Genomic DNA, 6000 nt, shown 5'->3' on the forward strand with positions numbered 1-6000 from the left:
AGGATGAACTATTCAACACTGGTGGGACGCGAACAAGGGGGACACAGGTGGAAGCTGAGTACCCAAATGAGCCACAGAGACGTTAGAAAGAACTTTTTCAGTGTCAGAGTAGTTAGTAAATGGAATGCATTAGGAAGTGATGTGGTGGAGGCTGACTCCATACACGGTTTCAAATGTAGATATGATAGAGCCCAATAGGCTCAGGAATCTGTACACCAGTTGATTGACGGTTGAGAGGCGGGACCAAAGAGCCAGACCTCAACCCCCGCAAGCACAATTAGGTGAGTACACACACACACACACACAAACACACACACATATATATGTATATATATATATATATATATATATATATATATATATATATATATATATATATATATATATATATATATATATATATATATATATATATATATATATATATATATATATATGTCGTACCTAGTAGCCAGAACGCACTTCTCGGCCTACTATGCAAGGCCCGATTTGCCTAATAAGCCAAGTTTTCATGAAATAATTGTTTTTCGACTACCTAACCTACCTAACCTAACCAAACCTAACTTTTTCGGCTACCTAATCTAACCTAACCTATAAAGATAGGTTAGGTTAGGTTAGGTAGGGTTGGTTAGGTTCGGTCATATATCTACGTTAATTTTAACTCCAATAAAAAAAAAAATACCTCATACATAATGTAACGGGTAGCTTTATCATTTCATAATAAAAAAATTTGAGAAAATATATTAATTCAGGAAAACTTAGCTTATTAGGCAAATCGGGCCTTGCATAGTAGGCCGAGAAGTGCATTCTGGCTACTAGGTACGACATATATATATATATATATATATATATATATATATATATATATATATATATATATATATATATATATATATATATATATATATGTCGTACCTAGTAGCCAGAACTCACTTTTTGGCCTACTATTCAAGGCCCGATTTGCCTAATAAGCCAAGTTTTCCTGAATTAATATATTTTTTCTAATTTTTTTCTTATGAAATGATAAAGCTACCCATTTCATTATGTATGAGGTCAATTTTTTTTTATTGGAGTTAAAATTAACGTAGATATATGACCGAACCTAACCAACCCTACCTAACCTAACCTAACCTATCTTTATAGGTTAGGTTTGGTTAGGTAGCCGAAAAAGTTAGGTTAGGTTAGGTTAGGTAGGTTAGGTAGTCGAAAAACAATTAATTCATGAAAACTTGGCTTATTAGGCAAATCGGGCCTTGCATAGTAGGCTGAGAAGTGCGTTCTGGCTACTAGGTACGACATATATATATATATATATATATATATATATATATATATATATATATATATATATATATATATATATATATATATATATTTATATATATAGTTTAAGAATATATATACGACATATATATATATATATATATATATATATATATATATATATATATATATATATATATATATATATATATATATATATATATATATATATATATATATATATGTCGTACCTAATAGCCAGAACGCACTTCTCAGCCTACTATTCAAGGCCCGATTTGCCTAATAAGCCAAGTTTTCATGAATTAATGTTTTTTCGTCTACCTAACCTACCTAACCTAACCTAACCTAGCTTTTTTTGGCTACCTAACCTAACCTTACCTATAAATATAGGTTAGGTTAGGTTAGGTAGGGTTGGTTAGGTTCGGTCATATATCTACGTTAATTTTAACTCCAATAAAAAAAATTGACCTCATACATAGAGAAAAGGGTTGCTTTATCATTTCATAAGAAAAAAATTATAGTAAATATATTAATTCAGGAAAACTTGGCTTATTAGGCAAATCGGGCCTTGAATAGTAGGCTGAGAAGTGAGTTCTGGCTACTAGGTACGACATATATATATATATATATATATATATATATATATATATATATATATATATATATATATATATATATATATATATATATGTCGTACCTAGTAGCCAGAACTCACTTCTCAGCCTACTATTCAAGGCCCGATTTGCCTAATAAGCCAAGTTTTCCTGAATTAATATATTTACTATAATTTTTTTCTTATGAAATGATAAAGCAACCCTTTTCTCTATGTATGAGGTCAATTTTTTTTTATTGGAGTTAAAATTAACGTAGATATATGACCGAACCTAACCAACCCTACCTAACCTAACCTAACCTATATATATAGGTAAGGTTAGGTTAGGTAGCTAAAAAAAGCTAGGTTAGGTTAGGTTAGGTAGGTTAGGTAGACGAAAAAACATTAATTCATGAAAACTTGGCTTATTAGGCAAATCGGGCCTTGAATAGTAGGCTGAGAAGTGCGTTCTGGCTATTAGGTACGACATATATATATATATATATATATATATATATATATATATATATATGTCGTACCTAGTAGCCAGAACTCACTTCTCAGCCTACTATTCAAGGCCCGATTTGCCTAATAAGCCAAGTTTTCCTGAATTAATATATTTACTATAATTTTTTTCTTATGAAATGATAAAGCAACCCTTTTCTCTAAGTATGAGGTCAATTTTTTTTTATTGGAGTTAAAATTAACGTAGATATATGACCGAACCTAACCAACCCTACCTAACCTAACCTAACCTATATTTACAGGTAAGGTTAGGTTAGGTAGCCAAAAAAAGCTAGGTTAGGTTAGGTTAGGTAGGTTAGGTAGACGAAAAAACATTAATTCATGAAAACGTGGCTTATTAGGCAAATCGGGCCTTGAATAGTAGGCTGAGAAGTGCGTTCTGGCTATTAGGTACGACATATATATATATATATATATATATATATATATATATATATATATATATATATATATATATATATATATATATATATATATATATATATATATATATATATATATATATATATATATATATATATATATATGTCGTACCTAGTAGCCAGAACTCACTTCTCAGCCTACTATGCAAGGCCCGATTTGCCTAATAAGCCTAGTTTTCATGAATTAATGCTTTTTCGACCACCTAACCTACCTAACCTAACCTAACCTAACGTTTTCGGCTACCTAACCTAACCTAACCTATAAAGATAGGTTAGGTTAGGTTAGGTAGGGTTGGTTAGGTTCGGTCATATATCTACGTTAACTTTAACTCCAATAAAAAAAAATTGACCTCATACATAATGAAATGTGTAGCTTTATCATTTCATAAGAAAAAAATTAGAGAAAATATATTAATTCAGTAAAACTTGGCTTATTAGGCAAATCGGGCCTTGCATAGTAGGCTGAGAAGTGAGTTCTGGCTACTAGGTACGACATATATATATATATATATATATAAATATATATATATATATATATATATATATATATATATATATACGACATATATATATATAGGTACGACATATATATATATATATATATAAATATATATATATATATATATATATATATATATATATATATATATATATATTTATATATATATATAGTTTAAGAATATATATATATATATATATATATATATATATATATATATATATATATATATATATACATATATATATATATATATGTATATATATATATATATATATATATATATATATATATATATATATATATATAAATATATATATATATATATATATATATATATATATATATATATATATATATATATATATATATATATATATGTCGTACCTAGTAGCCAGAACGCACTTCTCAGCCTACTATGCAAGGCCCAATTTGCCTAATAAGCCAAGTTTTCATGAATTAATGTTTTTTCGACTACCTAACCTACCTAACCTAACCTAACCTAACTTTTTTGGCTACCTAACCTAACCTAACCTATAAAGATAAGCTAGGTTAGGTTAGGTAGGGTTGGTTAGGTTCGGTCTTATATCTACGTTAATTTTAACTCCAATAACAAAAAATTTACCTCATACATAATGAAATGGGTAGCTTTATCATTTCATAAGAAAAAAATTAGAAAAATATATTAATTCTGGAAAACTTGCCTTATTAGGCAAATCGGGCCTTGCATAGTAGGCTGAGAAGTGCGTTCTGGCTACTAGGTACGACATATATATATATATATATATATATATATATATATATATATATATATATATGTCGTACCTAATAGCCAGAACGCACTCCTCAGCCTACTATGCAAGGCCCGATTTGCCTAATAAGCCAAGTTTTCACGAATTAATATATTTTCTCAAATTTTTTGCTTATGAAATGATAAAGTTACCCATTTCATTATGTATGAGGTCAATTTTTTTGTATTGGAGTTAAAATTGACGTAGATATATGACCAAACCTAACCAACCCTACCTAACCTAACCTAACCTATCTTTATAGGTTAGGTTAGGTTAAGTAGCCCAAAAAGTTAGGTTAGGTTAGGTTAGGTAGGTTAGGTAGTCGAAAAACAATTAATTCATGAAAACTTGGCTTATTAGGCAAATTGGGCCTTGCATAGTAGGCTGAGAAGTGCATTCTGGCTACTAGGTACGACATATATATATATATATATATATATATATATATATATATATATATATATATAAACACAAATCATTAATTTAATCACCGTTGTCCCATGAAGCTTTCACACCTGCCTCACTATCGTCTATACAAAACTCCAGAGTGCTGAATCAGTGCTGAGAGGTTGTGTTGAAAGCACATGCTAAGATTACCTGTTAAAACTATCTGCTGAGATCATCTACTGAGAGCACCTTTTGAGGGCACTTACTTTGAGCACCAACCTTGAGCACCTCTCATCTGACGAGAGAGCTTGCTAAGAACACTTATTCACAGAATCTACAAAGAGCACCGGCTTTGAGCATTTATGGGCAGCACCTACTGAGACTGCGTGCTCAGACCTCCTGGTTAGAGCACATATTTAAATTCAACACAATTCAGAGCATTTTCAAAGAGCGCCTGCTTAAAGCACTCCTGAAAGCACATGTTTACCTCTTTGGTAACTTGAATAGAGTTTATAATTATCGTAAGATTGCAGTGAAAATTGTCCATAGACCTGCATGGATCCCACTTTCCAAGGAGGCGTTAGCAGGCTCTTACGGTCTTGGCCTTTGGTACTGAGCTGGGTATCGAGTGAGGTCCCACATGTGTAACTTGCAACTTTACAAGAAGCCATTTTTGTAATCTATATCGTTGTTATTATTTTTTATTCTTAAAGTAAACAACCAGTTTTATGTATAATAAGAAATTTCTTTCCAGTTATTTGAAAGGATATTTCAGTGAGAGAGAGAGAGAGAGAGAGAGAGAGAGAGAGAGAGAGAGAGAGAGAGAGAGAGAGAGAGAGAGAGAGAGAGAGAGAGAGAGAGAGAGAGAGAGAGAGAGAGAGAGAGAGAGAGAGAGAGAGAGAGAGAGAAGAGAGAGAGAGAGAGAGAGAGAGAGAGAGAGAGAGAGAGAGAGAGAGAGAGAGAGAGAGAGAGAGAGAGAGAGAGAGAGAGAGAGAGAGAGAGAGAGAGAGAGAGAGAGAGAGAGAGAGAGAGAGAGAGAGAGAGAGAGAGAGAGAGAGGACGGACGGGAGGGGGAAGGAAACCACTTGGGAGCACTAATCATAAAACATTATTTATGTCAGGTAATTCTGGGAAATAAATGGCTAGCGATTAGCTTCACACCTTTCTCTCCCACCAGGCTCGATACCCTCCATCCACCACTTAACCACTTACCTATCTCAACTTTCTCACACACCATGTACTAGGTATATTACCCTTTTAAAGCAGGCACCAGGTCTGAACCTTTACCTGTATCACAGAGTATCCTTCCCAATCACTCAATTGTACCGCACGAATCCTTCCGGCAGCCCTCCCACACATCACATGGTACCTATCCTATACTTCCCACAGAGTCCTTGACAGGTGCCACACGGTACCTTTGCCTAGTCCTGCTTCATATCACTATGACACATGCCAAAGAATCAAATCCTTCACCAAATAGAAGCAACTGAAAACTATATA

General features: G+C 32.2%; 1 protein-coding gene across 1 annotated transcript in view; it reads right to left on the bottom strand.

The window, feature by feature from the left end:
* LOC123751214 (uncharacterized) overlaps positions 1-6000 on the bottom strand; it is an 81022-nt gene that overhangs the window by 37276 nt on the left and 37746 nt on the right. The window lies entirely within an intron of this gene.

Source organism: Procambarus clarkii, chromosome 27 (assembly GCF_040958095.1).
Source record: "Procambarus clarkii isolate CNS0578487 chromosome 27, FALCON_Pclarkii_2.0, whole genome shotgun sequence".
Classification (NCBI taxonomy): domain Eukaryota; kingdom Metazoa; phylum Arthropoda; class Malacostraca; order Decapoda; family Cambaridae; genus Procambarus; species Procambarus clarkii.